The sequence below is a fragment of the Schistocerca serialis genome, chromosome 5, assembly GCF_023864345.2.
Source record: "Schistocerca serialis cubense isolate TAMUIC-IGC-003099 chromosome 5, iqSchSeri2.2, whole genome shotgun sequence".
Classification (NCBI taxonomy): domain Eukaryota; kingdom Metazoa; phylum Arthropoda; class Insecta; order Orthoptera; family Acrididae; genus Schistocerca; species Schistocerca serialis.
In genome coordinates this window covers 441180246-441205201 of record NC_064642.1, presented here as the reverse complement: position 1 = coordinate 441205201, position 24956 = coordinate 441180246, and positions in this window count along the sequence as shown.

The window sequence follows — 24956 nt, the reverse complement described above, 5'->3', positions numbered from 1 at the left end:
GTATCCGCTTTTGCTTCGCCGTACGGGGCAGAAAAACAGCTTACGAGCCATAAGCCAGTCCGGCGGAGCGCCCTGCCAAAAGAGGTTCAGTTGCTCACTACCTCGTTCGATCGGGCGGTGAGGGGCAGAAAAAAAAGGAAAAAGAGGGAGATACGCTGGAAGCTTTGGGGACACGGGCATTAATTGGAAAAGGAAGGCCTGAAAGGACAAAAAGTCTTTGCAGAGGGACACGGAAACAGCACGCCGAGAACGGAAGATGGATAGGACGTGTGATTGGAAGAGCCTGAAGGAAGTGTAGGGCCACAGTTTACTGGCCCTTGACGAAACGCATCGTAATTCAAGCTATTACTGGTTATCTGAAGTTAAATGTGTGTGAAGTATCATCCTCACTAATAAGTAAATAAAAACAAAATAAATAAATAAATAATTGAAACGGAAATTCATGAAATAAAATCTAGTTGTGGAAGTGTGGATATTCACGAATGGAATGACTTTGTTGCATTTCGATAGGAAAATGAATGAACGAAGAAATGAATTCAAATTAGTAATGAAACTGGAAAAGGAGTAGCTGAGATTTCGAAGTTTTTTCATCACGTTATCTATCTAATAGACAGTAAAAAAGCGCTGAATGACCTAACAAAAACAATAAGCTCGTTCTTTAAAACAGAATTTGTGCTAGAATTAAAAATAACGTGGGCACATGGCACCAAGAGTTGCAGTAACAACTATGACGTACGCTTGAAAACGAAAGTACAGAAAAAGAAAAACAGATGTTGTTCTCAGCTGAGCACAAGTGGCGAAAGCTAGCACATTTTATTTTCTACATCTACATCTACATCTGCATCCATACTCCGCAAGCCACCTGACGGTGTGTGGCGGAGGGTACCTTGAGTACCTCTATCGGATCTCCCTTCAATTCCAGTCTCGTATTGTTCGTGGAAAGAAGGATTGTCGGCATGCTTCTGTGTGGGCTCTAATCTCTCTGATTTTATCCCCATGGTCTCTTCGCGAGATATACGTAGGAGAAAGCAATATACTGCTTGACTCTTCGGTGAAGGTATGTTCTCGAAACGTTAACAAAAGCCCGTACCGAGCTACTGAGCGTCTCTCCTGCCGAGTCTTCCACTGGAGTTTATCTATCATCTCCGTAACGCTTTCGCGATTACTAAATGATCCTGTAACGAAGCGCGCTGTTCTCCGTTGGATCTTCTCTATCTATTGTATCAGCCCTAGCTGGTACGTATCCCACACTGCTGAGCAGTATTCAAGCAGTGGGCGAACAAGCGTACTGTAACCTACTTCCTTTGCTTTCGCATTGCATTTTCTTAGGATTCTTCCAATGAATCTCATTCTGGCATCTGCTTTACCGACGACCAACATCATATGATCATTCCATTTTAAATCACTCCCAATGCGTACTCCCAGATAATTTATGGAATTAACTGCTTCCAGTTGCTGACCTGCTATTTTGTAGCTAAACGGCTGAAAATGGCTCTGAGCACTATGGGACTTAACATCTATGGTCATCAGTCCCCTAGAACTTAGAACTACTTAAACCTAACTAACCTAAGGACATCACACAACACCCAGTCATCACGAGGCACAGAAAATCCCTGACCCCGCCGGGAATCGAACCCGGGAACCCGGGCGCGGGAAGCGAGAGCGCTACCGCACGACCACGAGCTACGGACTGTAGCTACATGATAAGGGATCTATCTTTCTATGTATTCGCAGCACATTACACTTGTCTACATTGAGATTCAACTGCCATTCCCTGCAACCTGCGTCAATTCGCTGCAGATCCTCCTGCATTTCAGTACAATTTTCCATTGTTACAACCTCTCGATACACCACAGCATCATCTGCTAAAAGTCTCAGTGAACTTCCGATGTCATCCACAAGGTCATTTATGTATACTGTGAATAGCAACGGTCCTATGACACTCCCCTGTGGCACGCCTTAAATCACTCTTACTTCGGAAGACTTCTCTCCATTGAGAATGACATGCTGCGTTCTGTTATCTAGGAACTCTTCAATCCAATCACAAAATTGGTCTGATAGTCCTTATGCTCTTACTTCGTTTATTAAACGACTGTGGGGAACTGTATCGAACGCCTTGCGGAAGTCAAGAAACACGTCATCTACCTGGGACCCCGTGTCCATGGCCCTCTGAGTCTCGTGGGCGAATAGCGCGAGCTGGGTTTAACACGACCGTCTTTTTCGAAACCCATGCTGATTCCTACAGAATGTCATTATACTCGAACATAATACGCGTTCCAAAATTCTACAACTGATCGACGTTAGAGATGTAGGTCTATGGTTCTGCACATCTGTTCGACGCCCCTTCTTGAAAACGGGGATGACCTGTGACCTTTTCCAATCCTTTGGAACGCTACGCTCTTCTAGAGACCTACGGTACACCGCTGCAAGAAGGGGGGCAAGTTCCTTCGCGTACTCTGTGTAAAATCGAACTGATATCCCATCTGGTCCAGCGGCCTTTCCTCTTTTGAGCGATTTTAATTGTTTCTCTATTCCTCTGTCGTCTATTTAGATATCTACCATTTTGTCATCTGTGCGACAATCTAGAGAAGGAACTACAGTGCAGTTTTCCTCTGTGAAACAGCTTTGGAAATAGACATTTAGTATTTCGGCTTTTAGTCTGTCATCCTCTGTTTCAGTACCATTTTGGTTACAGAGTGTCTGGACATTTTGTTTTGATACATCTACCGCTTTGGCATAAGACCAAAATTTCTTACGATTTTCTGTCAAGTCAGTACATAGAACTTTACTTTCGAATTCACTGAACGCCTCTCGCATAGCCCTCCTGACACTACATTTCGCTTTGCGTAATTTTTGTTTGTCTGCAATACTTTGGCTATGTTTATGTTTGCTGTGAAGTTCCCTTTCTTTCCGCAGCAGTTTTCGAACTCTATTGTTGTACCACGGTGGCTCTTTTCCATCTCTTACGATCTTGCTTGGCACATACTCATCTAACGCATATTGTACGATGGTTTTGAACTTTGTCCACTGATCCTCAACGCTATTTGTACTTGAGACAAAACACTTGTGTTGAGCCGTCAGGTACTCTGCAATCTGCTTTTTGTCACTTTTGCTAAACAGAAGTTTTACTTTTGACATGAGCATAGCTGCTCCAGATTTTCACTACTGCTGTTTAGCAGTGTAATTTTACGATTTAGGAACATTAAAATGAAGTCAGCCCTAGTAGGTGTCGAAACCTTGGTCAGTGAACCTACCATTTATGTGCAACCATTTGGCTGTTTAATCCTATGTTGGAACTATTATACAGTTGCTGAATATCAGCCATGTTCAAGATTGTGAAATAGAACTTATCGATACCAATAAAATTAAAATGACGCTGAGAGTTAATATACAGAATACATAATGAATAAATTCGTTATCAAGTTCTTATGAGGTGAAAAAAGAGTTTGGTAATCTACACAAAAACCCAAACCTACTTAATTTGTGAATGGATGGAGCTTTATGGGAAGCTAGATTGTAAGAAATTACGAAGACTGTAACTCCTAAATAATACTATTGTTACATGCACGTTGATAGTCTCCGTAGCCCAGCAGTACAAATATTCCAAGAACATTATATTACATGAGATTCCAGTTTTTCCAAGTCAGACAGTTCCAGTTGGTCAAGAATTATTTAGTGCCCTAATAGAGAATTAATAACAAAACCTTAGCAACATGTACGTATTAGGTGCCATTTTCAAACTGTTGTATTGGAAACTATACTGAATGTATAGGCAATGACTTACACAGCAACAGAAATAATTGACACGGAGGGGTAGCTGTACTAGTAAGAGAAAATATTCTTTACGACATCTTGAAATTAAATACAACAAACAACTGTACCCACACGTCAGCAATATCCACAAGACACTCAGAATCCGACCTCAATATTCGGGCTGTCTTCTGGTAACCTACTATGCTCCTATCAGGTGCCGATATTTCATCTCTGTCACAACAATTAGACCGTCGATTGCATATGGTGATGGACCAAAACACCCATCAAACATCATGGGATGCGAGTACGACGATTGTAGTGGTGAGCTTTCAATGACAATCCTAAAAGACAAAAACTTAGTGCTGCTGAATGTCGGGACCCCCATTAGTAAAACCCCACAGTTACAGACAAATCAACAGTAAACCTCAGATTTTCATGGTGTTATGTAGCTGTACTAACCCGCTACGAAGTAAAAATAGACCCTTCGGATTCCGATCACCTATCAATTGTTCTGACGTTATGTGGCGCAGATGAAGACTCCTCGCTGGATCTAACCTGCACGGAGATGGAAAATTAGGAGTAAATAGGTTGACCAATTAAAATTAATCTCCCAGTAACATCTAATTTATGACTGTTCCAAACTGCCCGCATCTCGTGGTCGTGCAGTAGCGTTCTCGCTTCCCACGCCCGGGTTCCCGGGTTCGATTCCCGGCGGGGTCAGGGATTTTCTCTGCCTCGTGATGGCTGGGTGTTGTGTGCTGTCCTTAGGTTAGTTAGGTTTAAGAAGTTCTAAGTTCTAGGGGACTGATGACCATAGATGTTAAGTCCCATAGTGCTCAGAGCCATTTGAACCATTTGAACTATTCCAAACTAAAACAGTGCATTACTGAGGCAAACATAGAGGCAATTACGCGACAGAATCAGTTTTACAATGGAAACAGAGCAAGTCCTGTAAGAAAACTACATCGGCCTGCAAAAATATACGCGGCAACCAAGGGATTTTTGAAAAATATGAAGAGGACGAGCTGGATAAACCACAGCAACTCTAGAAATATCGACACTACAGTGTCAAGAGTATGGAAGAAGGTGAATAGCTTCAAGAAATCCTCACTACCTCGCCAGTACAATTCGCTTACTATGTTATGGAACAAATGTTACAATAGTCGACAACTCAGGCCATCCAGTACCCACCTAACACAGAGGATAGAAATTCCAATGATCGTTATTCTCTTGTACAGACATTCTCAATGGTCAAGCTGCCGAGGGTTTTTTCCTCTGGTAAAAATGCTGCCTCCAGCCCAGATAACATCTACTACAACGTATCATTTCTGCCATACGGAGGACAGCAGAACCTACTCCTAATTTAGAGTAAAATGTGTTCTGAATATTAGAACATCGAACCTCTAAAGATATGATGGATTATACCTGTGTTGAAAGCAGGGAAGAATCCTGGTTAAGTAGCATCATGCCAATAACATTGCTACGCTGTCCGTACGAAGTGTTGGAAAGAATGGCCAAATTCCGGTTAGTGATGTGGTTTGAACACCATGGCCTATTCTGTAGTAATCAGGTGGAAATTTGTAAAGGGAAAGGTGTTGAAGTTCTCATGCATCCGGTTAGCGACAAACAATTAATTTTAAGCCGAAATGAGTATCTAATAGTTCTGTTTCTGGACCTAAGCATCACCTACTGTTACTTGACAGTTTATGGTCAAACTGTCACACAACATCATTTATAACATAAGACACATATTCCAGTACTTAGTGTAGTCAGTCTTTTGACGCTGCTTGAAAATAGCAAACAATATTCACTGCTGCCAGTGATTGCTGATTAATTCTTTTTCCTACGTTTTTATGGTGAGGGAGCCCCCTTATTTTCTGCAGTCTTGGGGCCTTCTTTAGCTGGTTCTTGACAGGGAAGTTCACTTAGAAGAATCAGAGTGTCACAAACTAGTTTGGCACTGAAAGCAGCCCCAAAGCAGTGTAGAACAAGGAAGCCACAGTGTCCAGTGTCAACACACCAGGCACGTCGGAAGGCAACCTGTGTTCCGTAAAACTGTATGTACGAGGTGCTAGAAGGAATCATTTGTGTTGAGATAAGGTCAGGAAGCCAAATAAAAAACTCAGCTTGAGTCTGTGAGACTGGCCATTGGTCATTGAACCGTGGCGCCATTGCTTTAGTAGACCTGTCTGGCGCCACTGGCTCAGGTTTAGTATCAACTATCCTTCTTGCGGCTCCATTGCCCACACCTATGAGGAAGAGTTGGTGTCTGTGGGCTGTGTCTTTAGAAGCTCTTTGCTTGCCGATATATATACGGGGTTCGCTCGCCCGAAGAGAGGCACGATGTTTGGGTATTGGCACCCCGGCTAAAGTTTATAATTATAAAGTTTCGACAATTTTTTTTAAATATTTACATGTTTGATTCAGTGGATAAATCATTTTATCTGAGGTCTTACTGCATAAATCAAACCGTTACAGAGACCGCGAGTTTCCGACTGTAGTTAGATAAGTCCCTCCATTAACATACCTGTGTGAGGACTGAGATCCACAATTTCAAGCTTAACTTTGCCACATGTAGTAATTTTCACTCAATAAGATGTCTTCTATTGTATGACACAGTTTCTCTTAAATTTTCATTATCTAATGGGAGCTTTTCTTCCATGTAGATCGCATGCGTTCAGACGTTTAGCATCTTAGTGGTATGATAAACAGCTCGAGCAACACTTCACACAGGAATCTGTCGAATCCTGTCCATGATCAAGTTTCGAAGTCCCGTTGTCTTCTAAATCCCGTTTAGGTTCATAAACAGGAATTTGAAGGATTTTCAATGCTTGTAAGCCTCTGAGCTACGTATAATCTTTCAGTGCAACAAACCTTTCTATTACTGTCATTTAGTTATTGATCACATTTTCACTGGAAAAATGTAGACAAACAAAGTGAGAAAGGAACTTCAAGAATTTAAATTAACTATAAGTAGCTTGGGCTGCGTTAATTTGTGCCTCTCTTCCCTCAAGGGCTGGTCTGTAGAGTCCGTCGTTGCCCTAAGCTTCGATATTCCTATTCTGCGGAAAGTATTTCAATGTGTTTGTCTTTTGGTAAGAGCTCGTTGTTTCATGGAGCACCTTGGGTCAGAAATTCGTGTATTCGAGGAAAGTGTCTGAGCCGGCCGGTGTGGCTGTGCGGTTCTAGGCGCTTCAGTTTGGAACAGCGTGACCGCTACGGTCGCAGGTTCGAATCCTGCCTCGGACATGGATGTGTGTGATGGCCTTAGGTTGGTTAGGTTTAAGTAGTTCTACGTTCTAGGGGACTGATGACCACAGATGTTAAGTCCCATAGTGCTCAGAGCCATTTGAACCATTTGAAAGTGTCTGATTTGCATTACTGTTAACATTGGCTCGTGGACATAGTTTAGAAAAGATGAGTACAACTGGTAGGGATAAAATTAATCAGTCTGAACTTAATACGGAAATCAAACAAGACAATTGGAAAACTGCTGAGGTTGAGAGAGTCATGGTAGTAACTTGTAAGTGTTGGAAGTGACGCATAATGAATTTAATAACATGCACATTAACAGGGATGAATCAGAAGCTGAGTTGTGTTATGACAATGTGACAATTTCTCAGACGACGAAAAACGTCAGGGCTATTGCATGCGAGGACATGACAGTGTTACTCTTTCTTAGCCGCCTTGTTCTGAGTGGCAATCCTTCTTGACTAAGGTAGCATTAGAAAATAAGATTGAACACCATAGAAAAAAGATCAGTAGCACAGCATAGAAGTGAGGAAGAGTAGGACCAAAATGCATAAGAGCGTTATAAAAAGAGGGAATACTTTCTCAACAAGATGGAATAAAATTTTGTGGCACTTACATTACTCAGTAAACAGCATGATGACAGGAATGTTACGTGTTCCAATGGAACAGGACAGTTCAAGGAACATAGGGGAAATTTCAAGAAATCAAGTAAACAGTTAATGGGTTACGTACAAGGGTTTGATGAAAGGATGGTAGATGAAGGAAGAAATTAAGAAATCCGAAGACAAGGGGAAATAATGAACTGATTAACGGATCAGTATTGATGATAGTAATTTTTAAGCCCTGCCTCATAAAGTGAAGGGCACAACCGACTAGTTTCACAATGGCACTGATTTCATAAAGAATGGTAAGACGAAGTATAAGTTGAAGCAACACTAATCAAGAAGCAAATAGAGAAATTGTCATTACATAACGACACATGGTAGAATAGGTCTGTTCTGGTAAACGAAAGATAAGGAGGAAGTAAGAGTGTTGTTCCAATTTGAAGGAATACAGGCAGACATCAGCCGTCGTAATCGAGAGGGGCTGGCAGAATTGTTTAAGAACAGAGGACGTAATAGTACTTAAGGAAACAGTACAAGGACTGGTGAGACGTTGATCAGTGTACAAAAATGAAATGATCGTATGGCATTGTTGGCCGGGAGGCTCCATGCGGGGAAGTTCGGCCGCCGTATTGCAAGTCTTTTTAAGTTGACGCCACTTCGGCGACTTGCGCGTCAATAATGATGAACACACAACACCCAGTCATCACGAGGCAGAGAAAATCCCAGACCCCGCCGGGAATCGAACCCGGGACCCCGCGCGCAGGAAGCGAGAACGCTACCGCAAGACCACGAGGTGCGGACATCAGTGAACAAGATAGGTGGAAGGGAAGAATTTCGACAGTTAACATACACACTCTGCTGTATAAGATCCTGTACCGCAATCTGCAAATACGGAGCCAGTCATACCGACGGGAATGGCGTATTAAGAAGTCCAAGAATAAGAAATTTGAAAACATTATATTTTGGTGTAGAAGTATGCTCTTTTCCTGAACAGACTGGACCGTTCGCATGACGGACTGCCAGATAAAAAAATCGATTTCATTAGCACGTGTCTTCGGGAAGAGGCAGCTACCACGATACCCATGGTCGTGGTGCAGTGCAGAACGTGTGAAAAACATGATCAAGAGATTGTCACAAGTTTTTGGGACAGAAGAAGCAAGAGTACGCCAAAGAGGCATTTTGATGCTGGAGCCTTATGCAGGATCACAATTTCGTAGTCCTGCTCAGTATTTGAAAGGCATGATGAAAATGGAAATGTTCTTGAACGCAGTGTTTGAGCAGAAAGAGCTAATACGTATCTGCCACGTGAAGTTACCGAACAGGATTCAGAAAGATATTAGAGCACCTTGACTAAATACTCCTAGCGTCCAACTCCCTCTGAAGTTGTCTAAGGTGAACTTAAAATGTAGCGTAACTCTTTACCACAAGACTCATACTGACAGGCAAACTTAGGCGCATTTTTACGAAAGTATACGGACACAACATATATCTATACTGATAGCTCCGAAATCAGTGACTTCGTCAGAAGCACGTACTGCACACCATGTTTGCAGAAGTCTGGGCTTTTCGTATTACCAGCAGAGGCGAGTGTCTTGGACCCCAGAACTTAATGCGATTCTAAAAGCACTTGTTTTATGTTCGCGGACGACAGTTTCTTTATATTTTCTGCTCAGTGACCCGTTATGGGCTACAACAGTACTTAAGATCCCCGTTGTGCACAATATTATCGAAGAGTAGGAAACGATGCCTGAAGAAGGCCATTCCGTCATTTTTTCTCAGGTTGATACCACACTATGGGCTCGCTGCCAATGAAGCTGTGGGTGCTTAGCCGAAGAAGTTCCTGTGGCAGTGCATACCACCTGGACTGTACTCACAATCGCAGTTTACCAGTATGTCCTACACAGATTCATCATGGAAGACTGACAACGGCAGGGGGAAAAAACAACAAGTCACAAAGGCAAGAAGTACGCAATTCTCCCTTCGTTTCCCGATTCCACGAAATTTCACGTAAGTTCAGTGCTCAGGCACCTCGCCAATCTAATAGCTAGGCCCACATAAAACCATCCACACTGGCTACACATCGTAGACACCATACTGTTCATGTGGAGAAGAAAAGTAATGATCACCTTTTCTTTTAATGCGTCAGACTACAAGCAAGTACTCCTTCATTTTACAAGAACGTATGAAGCACAGTTATCCATTGCCAACTGGTGTGACGGCGTTCTTAGCAGCATACGATCACACGAATGTTCACGATACGTATAGATTTAACTTTGCAAAGCGTACCTCGTCTAAGAGCAACATGTCACAGACAAATGGACAGCACAAAAGTGTTGCCTAACATTCAACCCCACAATGACTAATTTCTACCAATATTTGTATATTTTTTGCAAATATGAACTGGCTGTATGGTGTGAACTAAAGGCTGATAAATTCAAATAAAAAAACTTGGGATCGTCGTATAGAAACCTGGTGGAAGGCGAAGTTTCCACCTTTACGATTCCTTGTTTCCTTAGTTCTTGGTACTTAGATATGTAAAAATGCTACATGATTTTCCTTCTTTACTTACTTTTTCAAAATTTTTTTTCACTACCGTATGTGATGCTTCCTCGGTGTGCCCTAGCGCTAATTACCTTTTCCAAAATTGAAGCTTTAGGTATGCTGCTATGTACACTACTGGCCATTAAAATTGCTACGCCAAGATGAAATGCAGATGATAAACGGGTATTCATTGGACAAATATATTATACTAGAACTGACATGTGATTAATTTTCACGCAATTTGGGTGCATAGATCCTGAGAAATCAGTACCCAGGACAACCACCTCTGGCCGTAATAACGGCCTTGATACGCCTGGGCATTGAGTCAGAGTTTGGATGGCGTGTACACGTATAGTTGCCCATGCAGCTTCAACACCATACCACAGTTCAAGAGTAGTGACTGGCGTATTGTGACGAGCCAGTTGCTCGGCTACCATTGACCAGACGTATTCAATTGGTGAGAGATCTGGAGAATGTGCTGGCCAGGGCAGCAGTCGAAGATTTTCTGTATCCAGAAAGGCCCGTACAGGACCTGCAACACGCGGTCGTGCATTATCCGGCTGAAATGTAGGGTTTCGCAGGGATCGAATGAAGGGTAGAGTCACCGGTCGTAACACATCTGAAATGTAACGTCCATGCGAACAAGAGGGGACCGAGACGTGTAACCAATGGCACCCCATACCATCACGCGGAGTGATACCCCAGTATGGCGATGACGAATACACGCTTCCAATGTGCGTTCACCGCGATGTCGCCAAACACGGATGCGATCATCGTGATGCTGTAAACAGAACCTGCCATCTCTTTCTCCATTTTCCCATCTCTCTTCTCTGCGTCCATTACTTCCCTCCCCCTTCCCCGTCTATCTATCCATCTCCTTCTCCCTTTGTCTCTCTCCACCTCGTCCTTGGCCCTGTTTGTCCATCTCCTCCTTCTATGCATTTTCTCCCTATTCCCTCTTTATCCATCTGCACTTCTCCCCCCCTCCCCCCTCTATGACTTTGAGCCTTGCTTATGACTACTGGTAGTGAAGCCACGATTAGGAATTGAAGTCGCTTGAAATGAGTGCGGTAAATCGATGTGAATCATAGGTATACCGGGTATCAGAGACGACTCGTGATGCTGATCTGTAAGGATATTAGCTTGAACGACAGTTTTTCGCATAGTTTTAATCTGCAAATGGGTGGCATTACGATGTTTTGGGGGATTTAGATTTACCTTGATTAAAATACTAGATATACATATCTTTACATCATACGCACCTATAATATACGGGAACCAACATTTTCAAGTCAGTGGTACATGGATTTCTCTTTCCGACCTCAATGAATGAATCTTCTCTTACTGTACATATAAGTGAGCGTTTTTTTTCTTCGTATCACAGCAATACTTTCCTGTTTATCAAATAAACTTTTCAATAATCCAATAAGATTAAGCTCCAGTAGGAGATAACTTGTTAAATTTCTAATACTGCTTCAATGGGTTGGCAATAACACCTAACCAGTTGCAGCATACAGGTTTATTAAACCTTAAGGGACTTTTCCATAGGGCAAGTACTTTAGCTTTTAATTCTTTCCTCTGATTTAATAGTTGTCACTTTAGCTGCAGGGTTCACTAAAATAAAGTGTGCAGACCGATTTTTTAGTAGATTTTCGTAGAAAGGTAGTGAGTTGTTTTTATTTTCCTCCTGATTTATAAATCCATTGTGCCTGAGTTTCACCTTGTACCGCGATCTTCCACTACACATGACATTCCCTGAAAGAACTTGTCTGTCCTGCCATTCGGCGGAGATTATTCGCCACACTGTGGTTGTCTCATTGCAGAATAGCGGTACGTGTTTCTTTAAGTCCCACACTTCTATAGCTTTTGTTCTTTGACATCATTTTGCCAATCGTTTCTTCTGTGTATCATTTCCTCTAAAGGTTGTATGCTGCCCATACAGTTCCAGATTTGCATTTGCAGCATCGAAGACCCTTTGTGCCATGCTCAGCGTATGGAATATCGAATTATTCTACTGTGTATCACGGTGGGACACAGCGAACTGGTATTTACCCGTGCAGAATAGCCTCCTATAGACCGTCGGTTATTATGTGCTTTCTGATGACCTGTACACCTCCACGGAGAGAAATTTTCCAGCATATGAGAAGAATTTTATAGAAATTGAAGACGTTGTAGATTTCATTCAGGATGTCCAGGAATGGACTCTCTCATTTTAACATTAAATACCATGAAAAGGATCGGCATAAGAATTCAACGGTCAGTATGCAATTTTAGATATCTGTAGCCGTTGTATACAGAAGCTACGAAACAGTAGTTACAATAGCAGCTAATTGATGCAGATGTACACAGGACAGCTCGTATCAACATCCAAAAATGAGTTCGGGCTCTGTAAGCAGTATCTGCAGTCACATCACAATATTTTCACAATGTCCACCGCTCGCAGTAGAGAAAAGACACAAACGGACAATGAAATTTGCTATCATAACTCACTGTGTCTCGACGGATATCAATGCAGATGTCACAGAGATAGCAGATAAATGCTGTTCCAACGTGTTATGGTGATTGCAGTAGATTCTGCCTTTCAATGCGCTCCACAACAAGTAGTCACAAGGACTTCAAGCGGCTTAATATTCCGGACAGTCCATGCCAACGCCAGTAAATCTGAGACACTCCGCCACAATGACTCCATTCCCGAAGTGTTAATCAAGAGAGCGAAACACCTGTTCGGCGCGATGTGATCGGTACCCATCCTGCGTCAACCACTTGGTTCACTTAGTTTCGAACGCTCGCTGCGTAGCGACAAATTAAGCGGAAATTACAAAGTGTAAGTAGCCTGTCCATGTGTCTGCATGTAGACTGCATTAGTAACTCTGACAGCGCTGCGCGAGAGACTCTGTGGCTGGTCGTACTTGCAGCTGCAACTTAACAGTCAGCGGTGATGGCGGTTGGAGGTGAACAGTCAACATTGATGGATGTTAGATGTAAGTGGTCAGCAGTGATGGAGGTTAGAGGTTAATAATTAGCAGTGTTGGAGGCTTGCAGTATTATCGCGAGCGGACAGTCCGAATATATATACGTCATTGAGATTTATTACTGATGATTATATAATTTTTGAACTGGTTGTCATATATTTATGGTAAATACATTGTTTTCTCTGCAACAAAATCTTTCCTTTGCTAACCACCTGCCTATTAGTAGTTAGATCCCTCAGTAGTTAGAATCTTTTATTTAAGTGGCTGTTTTGGCGCTTGCTGTATGGCACTTGTGGTGTAATGAAGATTTTTTTGAGGTGAGTGACTTATGAAGTGTATGAGCTATTGTTGGGATTTCTAATAATTCAGCGCCATTCTTTTGTATTAATTATTTGAAGTCAGATTACCACTTTTGAGCAGTCAGATTGTGATGCGCTTGTCTATTGTAGACAATAAATGCATAGGACAAGTTTGAGTTGTATTTGTCAGGAACAATTTTGTAGGTCAGAAATTTAATGTAAAGTCAAACAATAAGTCAGTAAGTCCAGTTTCAATCTTCAGATTAAGAATATTGAGTAAGCACTCAGCAGTTTAAGCAGGTTCACTTGCATTCAATTTCACTCAGCAATATAAGTAAAAATTTTATGAAGAAGTTTCAAAACTAACTCTGACTAGTCATTAATTCAGGCATGAAAAGAGACCGCTAGTCCACTTACTGCACACCGCAACCGTAATAGCAACTTTAGGAGAATATAGTGATATTTCTTACACAAAATGAGATTTTCATGACACTAAAATAGCTGTTTCGGTCATTAACGAATCCATTCAGGCAGAGGTATGTTTCATATGTTAACCAGATGCAGCAAACGTCAAATCTTTCGTTATGAATGATTTTGAAAACATTGTTCGCAAAGTAACTCCATTGTCGCACTGCAGATAAGGATATGACGTGGTGACACGGTACTGAATGTAGGTATGTGTAGAATGTTTCTAAACATTGATTCTCTCACATGTAGACGTATAAATCGTACTTTATGTACAATGCATTAATCACTATTATCGTTTTACAGAAGTGTTAGTGGTATAGCATCAGGAAATATAGATTGTTTTAATCCAGATAATGGGATGCAATGAGAGAAAGAGGCATTTGACGAACAAAACTACGAAAAATGTATGAAAGATAAAATGTGAAGTATAAAAGATTCATTTTTAAGTGGCCGAGAGCAGTGAACGTAGAACTGCTAAATCCAGTGCAGATTTCGAGAGGCTGTGTGCCATCGAAGCAGTTCTTCACATGTAACTAAAATAAAAATGCATAAATGAATGTTTCAGTGAGGAACTGAGAGTTAACAGAAATATGTTAACAAACAGAATGCAAATGAGCGTTCGGGGAATGTCACATTTATTCCACGAAGAGATACTGGGAATAAGATACGTGTATCGAAGGAAAGAAAAATTTTACGAAAGTTAACAGCTTTCATTTGTGTGGGAAGTCACGTCCACGTAGCAACTTTCGAAGAAAAGTAAGGCAGTGGAAGAGCAAGTTCTGTTTTGGCGTGTAAAAAAAAAAAAGTATCTGAACAATGATATAACCTAGCTTCAAATTTTCACCTGGTTATTGTCCGTTAATAACATGCTAACTGACTATAAGTTTCAGTGTTAGCTGAGTGAAACCGTGAACGACGGACAGAGTCGAAGATCAGGGTTACAGATGCGCAGAAACAAGTAATATGCTAGAACAACAGCTGTAATAAACATCCAAAGGGATGGAAGCTTATCGAATACTAGGGGAAATAGATTACTTAGATCCTAAAAAAAACATATTCACAGTTTCTCATGTTTCTGCGACTTTACAAGACAAGAATCAAGGTCTACGATCAGAAGTACTGAAAAAAATAAGTTAGAAGAATGAAGTTAATAAGTATGTAAAAAGAATGGCTGTTGATAGCATGCGGTCACAAATCAGTGAAGATAAACAACGAGTAGCAAAAGTTTCGTCAGGGTTCGTGCTACCATGAGAAACTGCAAAGAATATACTGAGCAAATTACCATGAGTTAGATTACAATTGGATTAAATACCCTATCAATTAGTGTTGTACATTGCTCTGCAAAATACTGGCCGTCGAGGTAAATAAAGTAGCGTAACCTATTGCCTACTCTAGGGAATTGAAAGAAAACGTAGAAGAATGTGGCGAGATGTCTCGCAGTCGTGCACAGAAAACTGGACATCACAACGGGGCCAGCGAGATACGCGGGCCCCACGACGAACTTGTGACGTCACACTAGTCAGCTTGTCCGTCACAGTTCGCGAACAGTTTCCGTACAGGGCCCATGGGAAACTAATATTTAATTGAAAAGGTACCCACAAAAAGACATAATTTTGTCGTGTTCTATCGAGAACTTGCATTCATTTAAACATACAGTCAGAAATTATTAAACTCGGCTGAAATACTCAGTCGCTCCCCGACGGAAACTGCTGCGGGCTACAGCGCAAAATGGAGCTAGCCCCGCTAGACGAGACAGTTGTTGTTGTTGTGGTCTTCAGTCCTGAGACTGGTTTGATGCAGCTCTCCATGCTACTCTTCCCTGTGCAAGCTTCTTCTCCCAGTACCTACTGCAACCTACATCCTTCTGAATCTGATAGTGTATTCATCTCTTGATCTTCCTCTATGATTTTTACCCTCCACGCTGCCCTCCAATACTACATTGGTGATCCCTTGATGCCTCATAACATGTTCTACCAACCGATCTCTTCTTCTAGTCAACTTGTGTCACAAACTCCTCTTCTTCCCAATTCTATTCAATACCTCATCATTAGTTATGTGATCTACCCATCTAATCTTCAGCATTCTTCTGTAGCACCACATTTCGAAAGCTTCTATTCTCTTCTTGTCCAAACTATTTATCTTCCATGTTTCACTTCCATACATGGCTACACAACATACAAATACTTTCAGAAACGACTTCCTGGCACTTAAATCTACACTCGATGTTAACAAATTTCTCTTCTTAGGAAACGTTTTACTTGCCATTGCCAGTCTACATTTTACATCCTCTCTAGTTCGACCATCATCAGTTATTTTGTTAGCCAAATAGCAAAACTCCTTTACTACTTTAAGCGTCTCACTTACTAATCTAATTCCTCCACCATCACCCGACTTAATTCGACTACATTGTATTATCCTCGTTTTGCTTTTGTTGATGTTCATCTTATATCCCCCTTTCAAGAAACTGTAAATTCCGTTCAACTGCTCTTCCATGTCTTTTGCTGTCTCTGAAAAAAATTACAATATCATCGGCGAACCTTAAAGTTTTTTTTTTCTTCTCCATGGATTTTAATACCTACTCTGAATTTTTCTTTTGTTTCTTTACTGCTTGCGCAATATACAGATTGAATAACATCGGGGAGAGGCTACAACCATGTCTCACTCCCTTCCCAATCACTGCTTACCTTTCATGTCCCTCGACTCTTATAACTGCCATCTGGTTTTGGTACAAATTGTAAATAGCCTTTCGCTCCCTGTATTTTACCCCTGCCACCTTCAGAATTTGAAAGAGAGTATTCCACTCAACATTGCCAAAGGCTTTCTCTAAGTCTACAAATGCTAGAAATGTAGGTTTGCCTTTCCTTAATCTGTCTTCTATGATAAGTCGTATAGACAGTATTGCCTCACATGTTCCAATATTTCTACGGAATCCAAACTGATCTTCCCCGAGGTCAAACAGTTTTTCCATTCATCTGTAAAGAATCTGAGTTAGCATTTTGGAGCCGTGACTTATTAAACTGACAGTTCGGTAATTTTCACATCTGTCAACACCTGCTTTCTTTGGGATTGGAATTACTATATTTTTCTTGAAATCTGAGGGTATTTCGCGTGTCTCATACATCTTGCTCACTAGATGGTAGAGTTTTGTTAGGCCTGGCTCTCTCAAGGCTGTCAGTAGTTCCAATGGAATGTTGTTTATTCCCGGGGCCTTGTTTCGACTCAGGTCGTTCAGTGCTCTGTCAAACTCTTCACTCAGTATCGTATCTCCCATTTCATCTTCATCTACATTCTCTTCCATTTGTATAATATTGTCCTCAAGAACATCGCCCTTGTATAGACCCACTACATACTCCCTCCACCTTTCTGCTTTCCCTTCTTTCCTTAGAACTGGGTTTTCATCTGAGCTCTTGATATTCATACAAGTGTTCTCTTTCCTCCAAAGGTCTTTCTAATTTTCCTGTACGCAGTATCTATCTTACCCCTAGTGAGATAAGCCTCCATATCTTTACATTTGTCCTCTAGCCATCTCTGCTTAGCCATTTTGCACTTCCTGTCGATCTGATTTTTGAGACGTTTGTATTCCTTTCTGCCTACTTCATTTACTGTATTTTTGTATTTACTCCTTTGAACAATTAAATTTAATATTTCTTCTGTTACCCAAGGATTTCCACTAGCCCTCGTCTTTTTACCTACTTGATCCTCTGCTGCCGTCACTATTTCATCTCTCAAAGCTACCCATTCTTCTTATATTGTGTTCCTTGCCCCTACTCTTGTCAATCGTTCCCTAATGCTCTCTGTGAAACTCTCTACAACCTCTGGTTCTGTCAGTTTATCCAGGTCCCATCTCCTTAAATTCCCACCTTTTTGCAGTTTCTTCAGTTTTAATCTACTGTTCATAACCAATAGATTGTGGTCAGATTCACATCTGCCCCTGGAAATGTCTTACAATTTAAAACCTGGTTCCTAAATCTCTGTCTTAGCATTATAAAATCTATCTGATACCATCTGGTATCTCCAGGCTTCTTCCACGTTAGCTATGATTAAGTTATGCCCTATGGAAAATTCTACCAGGCGGCTTCCTCTTTCATTTCTTACCCCCAATCCATATTCACATACTAAGTTTCCTTCTCTCCCTTTTCCTACTATCGATTTCCGGTCATCCATGACTATTATATTTTTCGTCTCCCTTCACTACATAAATAATTTCTTTTATCTCATCATACATTTCACCAATTTCTTCGTCATCTGCAGAGCAAGTTGGCATTTAAATTTGTACTACTGTAGTAGGCGTGGACTTCGTGTCTATCTTGGACAGAATAATGCGTTTACTATGCTGTTTGTAGTAGCTTACCCGCACACCTATGTTTGTATTCATTATTAAACCTACTCCTGCATTACCCCTCCTTGATTTTGTATTTATAACCCTGTATTCACCTTACCAAACCTCTTGTTCCTCTTGCCACCGAACCTCACTAACTCTCACTATATCTAACTTTAACCAATCCATATCACTTTTTAAATTTTCTAACCTACCTGCCCGATTAAGGGATCTGACATTCCACTCTCCGATCCGTAGAACGCCAGTTATCTTTCTCCTGATAACGACGTCCTCTTGAGTAACTCCCGCTCGGAGATCCGAACAGGGGACTATTCTACCTCCGGAATATTTTACCCGAGGGGCGCCATCATCATTTAACCATACAGTAAAGCTGCATTCCCTCGGGAAAAATTACGGCTGTAGATTCCCCATGCTTTCAGCCGTTAGCAGTACCAGCACAGGAAGGCGATTTTGGTTAGTGTTACAATGCCAGATCAGTCAATCATCCAGACTGTTGCTCCTGCAACTGCTGAAAAGGCTGCTGCACCTCTTCAGGAACCACATGTTTGTCTGGCCTCTCGACAGATACCCCTCCTTTGTGGTTGCACCTACGGTACGGCTATCTGTATCGTTAAGGGACCCAAGCCTCCCCACCAACGGCAAGGTCCATGGTTCATGTGGGGGGGGGGGGGGCGCTAAAGGAGGGTAAGGACAGTGTGTGTCAGTCAGCAAGCAGACATGGCGCACTTCGGAGGTGTTCTTCGTTACAGCATGGCCTGGAGACTTCAGGAGAACGTCACACAGGTAAGAATCACGGGGAAACAAGATGAAGGACGAAGTATGACGAGTGTAGTCTAGGATGGTGTTGCTCGCAGCACTTTTTCATGAGAATGGGGTGCGTATCGAACCACAGGCACTGTTGCCCGAAGGAGAGGGGGTGCTCGACCACAGTCAGCTACATCAACAGATGACCGTCACATCCTGCAACAGGAAAGAAGGGACCCACGTCAAACAGCAGTTGCAATTGGGACCACCTTTAACGATATTGCAAGACACGAAATCTCACACTCCAGAGTGGCATGCCGACTGCATAGGGGTGTGACTCTGCCCGAGGCCAGTACTTTGTGTTTCTTTGATACGCGCAAATCGGCGGCACTGTATGCAGTTGTGCCAAGAGCATAGGGACTCGTCCAATGATGAGTAGGGTCGCATGTTCTTGGATGAGAGCAGAATGCCGGCCAGAGTGGTCGAGCGGTTCTAGGCGCTACAGTCTGGAACCGCGCGACCGCTACGGTCGCAGGTTCGAATCCTGCCTCGGGCATGGATGTGTGTGCTGTCCTTAGGTTAGTTAGGTTTAAGTAGTTCTAAGTTCTAGGGGACTTATGACCTCAGCAGTTGAGTCCCATAGTGCTCAGAGCCATGAGAGCAGATTCAGTCTGAGTAGTAATTCTGTAAGTACCCTCTAATGGCGAGAGATGAGAACAAGTAATAAACCCAGGAACATTGTCGAACACGATCGTTTTGGTAGTCAAGTTCCTATGGTTTTGGGAGGTATGTTGTTTCATGGGATTTCTGACCTCCAAATCTTTTAACACTGTGTACTCACCTGTCGCCGTTATTGCGACACTGTGCTCCTTCCCAATGTGTGCCTTTTCAGGTATGCATTTCTATGGATGACAGTGAACGTGGAACAGCACAATACTGGCCTGCCTGTTCTTCCGACTTAAGTCCCGTCGAGCACGAGTGAGGTGCGTTCAGGAGATGTATTGCTGCACATCACATGCACCAACGAGCATCCAATAACTGTCAACTGCGCTGGCAGAGAATCTAATGCCCTATCACAGGAAATCCACACCGACCTCGTGCCAGCAGGAAAGTCAAGAAACAAAGGTGTTACAGACATTAGGTGCCAGAGGGAAATGATTTATATCAATGGGCTAATTTGAAAATCTGTCAGACGATGATTCGAAGCCGGGTCTCGTGCTTACTAGGCAGACCTCTACGTCGTCCGGACATAGTGGTCACCACACACGACAGACTACCCTCGCACAACTGTCGTCAGACCCAAAATCTCAACTATTACCACACACTACCGATGTAGTGTCCCTATTCATTAGCCTCAATACGCACGGCATCTCGCTGATCCCGTAAGAGTTAGAGCTTGGTGTGCATCTGCACCAAATGTATCGATGGTGGTCATCACCTTAATTATCTGTACATATGTGACCGAAAGAACAGACGCCCACCTGGATGCATCATGCGAGTACTTTGCACAACGTACGATGGTTGTCCAGAAAGTAATTTTCGATCGGCGCGAAATGGTAACCACTGCGGAAATCCGGTAAAACTTTGCACAGATGTGTTGGGCACTGTGTCTAGTATGCCCGTCGATCGTGTCGCGTCGGTCTTTTCCGTTTTGAGTGAACAGTGAGCACATAAAAATGCATAGGGAATAGCGTCTCCCGCGAAGTATGAGGGCCTGCTTAGAGATTTCGCCTGTGTCATACAGCCCACATAACGCAACTTAAAGCAGTTCCTTCCTCATGCCAATAATTCTCGGCCGCACAGTGCAGGGGCAATGAAGACGTTCCTGCATCGTTTCCGATCAGAAGTGTTCGATCACCCACAATACAGTCCGTAATTGGCTCCCCCTGAGTCTCCTCTCTGCTCACGAGGGCCACTGGCTGTAAAGACAAAGTGCAGGTAAGCCGGCCGCGGTGGGCGAGCGGTTCTAGGCGTTTCAGTCCGGAACCGCGCGACTGCTACGGTCGCTGGTTGGAATCCTGCCTGGGGCATGGATGTGTGTGATGTCCTTAGATTAGTTAGGTTTAAGTAGTTCTTAGTTCTAGGGGACTGATGACCTCAGAGGTTTTGTCCCATAGTGCTCAGAGCCATTTTTCTTGTGCAGGTGTTGGACGAAAGCACAGGCGGCTGCTTTCTATGACGAGGATACTGGAAAGTTAATACAACACTACGACAACACTCAAAGTTGGAGCGACGACTATGTAGAAAAGTAGGTGAAAGGTGTACCTAACTGTTGCAAATGAAACGTTTCTGGTTTTCATTGTGGTTTCCTTTTCGCGACCGATCGGAAATTACTTCCTGGACAACCCTCGTACATTGGCGTCCGTGATTATCACAAACCCCATTAAGAAGCATTTTCCGCCATTTTTAATATCCAGGGGACCACGATGATAGCGGTGATATTAGTGTAATTACGATCTTTGAATAAAAGTGTTCTTGCTGTTCGTTTCATTGCAAATTTGCTTTAGTTATGTTCTGTGTTGCACTGTAGTAATCCTTTCTATGTATAGTTCAAATTTCATCGAGCTATGTCACTTGGTAGTCACATCATGTAAAAACTGATACACAACTCAGTAAAAGTTTAGAATATCATAGAATTTACTCCAACGACTTCTTATAGTACACCCAACGAGATTTGTGCAATACGTTATTAACAAAATAAACATAATTCCTTTTGAAAGCAAGAACGATTTTGGTTGGTTACGAAAAATCAGTACAAAACAAAGCATGTTTTCTCCTAACCCTACATTTTGAAAACCAAAACAGTAAAAATATTTGTCTCACGATGAGTCCCTAGTAGTATGTATGTCCTCCCCCCTACACACGGATCAGTTCTTCCAATATGTGAGGCATGCTCTGGATGAGATATCAAGTTTATCTTGCGGTGTGGGGTCCTACTCAACGGCAGCTTCAGTGAGGTCCTGAAGATTGTCAGGTGGATTCGGACGCTGTACAATGGACCTTCAACAGGTCCCACGCATACTCATTTGCATTCACGTCTGGGGACTGGCCAATGTATTTGCTTGAAGTTGTATCTTTGAATATACTGAGTACGGTGCTGTCCTGCATTGCCATTGACTAGGAAGAAGCTGTAATCGGTTTCGGTCTGTAGTGCCTTCCAATCATTTGTAGTTCTTGGAGAAATCAAAGTGCCGTAGATGTGAATTAGAGGGGTGCACCGTCCCATCGTTAGTGCCGCTCAGAACGCGCACTTCCACCTGTATACGGATGGACTTCCTGAACGTATCGGCGTTTCTGGTGTCGTGCAGCACTTCTCCAAACCTAACACGTCCAGTGTCTGACCGCAAACCAAACCAGGTCATATCAGCCAACAAGAGATTACTCCATACTGCAATGGTCCAATACTGATGTGCAAGAGCCCAAGTCTTCCGACTGCGTCCGTTCCGTTGGTTCAGTGCAAAAGTTCTCATAGCTCTTCTGGAATTACGCCCCTATGATGCACTGTTCTGTCTGAGATACAAATATCTGTTGCCTTGGGAAAGTCATTTCCAATATTTCTGGCAGTTTATGTTGGGCGCCTGCGAGCCGACAGTTGGAGGAAACGTTCCTGGATTGTTGTTTTTCGTACGAGGGCTACCACTGCGAGATCTGTCATTCAAATTTTCCCGTCTCTCTCTGTGCTTTCTCCACACCTTAGACAAACCACTTTGGGTTACATGTAACCGATCGGCAACATTTTGCTGTGTACGACGTGCTGAAAGTAAAGCCACTATTCTGACTCAACCAAAGAGTTGTATTCTTCTACGTGGCATGATACCGCAGTGCTGAACAGAAACTGAAGGAAGGACTTCGGTACTCGACTGCAGCCGGTGTGATGCAGAGGCAGCGGTATTTTTACATGACTGGGAAACGGCGACAAAGCATGCTAGTAGTAAACACTGTTCAGTAGATATTCTCTAACTACAAATGTATAAAGTGCCTACGTCAATGAGATCTCTAGTATCGTCGACTGAATTTTACGGTAGTATTCCAAACTTCTGTTGAGCCGCGTATTTCCAAAGTTACAGTTGTATAATAATAACATAGAACTTATTTCTGTTTCGAGATGCCGCAGACCGTGCTCCATTTAGTATTTTAGCGTTTTGCCTTTTTTACGTACCGCAGCACGATATTTCAGGATCGTTACAACTTCATTGTTACACATGTAGACAGCTAATTTTACTGAACTACAGCATACCTTACCGTAGTAATCGATATCAAAATTCAAATAGGTGTGGCCGTTGCGGTTCTAGGCGCTTCAGTCTGGAACCGCGTGACTGCTAAGGTCACAGGTTCGGATCCTGCCTCGGGCATGGATGTGAGTGATGTCCTTAGGTTGGTTAGGTATAAGTAGTTCTAAGTTCTAGGCGACTGATGACCATAGATGTTAAGTCCCATAGTGCTCAGAGCCATTTGAACCAAAATTGAAATACGTGAAAATTTTGTATTTGGTATTAGATTGCATAACAAAAGAAAATTATGCAGGAGCACAGCTTTCAATAGAAGGAAACATTGTTCATAATAACATTATATAAACATTCATACAAGGGCAATCTAACAATAGCTGCCTGATTTTTGGCTTACGTTCGGATATTTAATAATAATCGCAAAACAACTCATAAGGGTATGAAAATGAAGACTGCAAGATAGTAGAAATCACAAGTAAGAAAAGATACGATACGATTTTTCCTGGTAAATTTAGATCTATGGAAGATCTATTAGAAATTATTGCAGTAAAGCACCAGTGCCTTGGCTGGCGTATTCATCAGATTAGACTCTCTTAGAACTAAAGAACAAGCACCAACTGAGTATGAGCGCTGATTTTAATTTAAGCTGTGGCATGAGACGACCTATTACTGCTTACTGGCCTGAAATTTTTGATGAAATGTTTAAACGTGTGTATCAGTACTTACATGACAGACTGGAAGCTTGTAGCGAAGCTTGTGGTCGTCACTTTGAACAGCACGTTCTTTTTTCCTCTTCACAATCCAAAGCATTTTTATTCTTTTTTTCTTAAGCTAGCGCTGCCAAATGGAATGAACAACTTCTGGTATTTTCAAACTACGATGATTGGTGGACTACTTGTCCAAAGGTTGGTTAAGCACGATGTAATAGTTAAAATTTCAGTAGATTCGTGTATGAATTACGAAGTACCCAAATGTTAAAATAATTTTCACGAAAGCTTGAGCACTGTTTTTAATTTAACCTATCATTCTCTATATGACATCTAATTGTAACGTGATGCTGGCAGATAATTAAAACCGAATATACGTTTATAACAGCGGGCCGCAGCAGCAGCAGAGTATCATATGTAACCTAAACGGGACTGCAGGAGCAGACGTCAAGTAGTTCTGTTATGATTAATATACTGCACAAACTTGTTTTCGCTATGTTCCCTTATTCTAGTGCTAATTGCAAAAATCATTTGTTTTTTTTTTTAAAAAAACGTCTGCGATTTGGCTCTTTCGGTGAGTAAACAATCAGTATGTATGGTACAATGCGAACTACGTAAATCTGTAATCTACCGGGTTTATCTGATAATTCTCTGTAAATTATAAAATAATGATAGGAGTAGTTATTTGGATCGATAAGCGAAGGCATGTTTCTCTTTCCTAATTTATGTTAAGATACTTCATTTAGTTATGTTCCAGCACTGTTTCGAAATTTCTTGAATTGTACGCTATTTTTTTCTTTCATATATCTGGTGCAGTTAAACCAGTTGAGTATAAATCAATGTAAATGCAGTTTGTATCCTTTTAGTTGGGGAGCTATGCACGTTGAAAGTTTTAAGTTTGAATGAAACATACTGTACGTAATTGGTGTGTTCACATGGCTGTTCAGGTTCACTTAAGTGAGTTGATCGAACGTGTGCTCACTTGCCACAATTTGCAAATCTGTGTGGCTTCTAAAAGACCAGCGGACCTGGTGTCACGAAACGACAAGT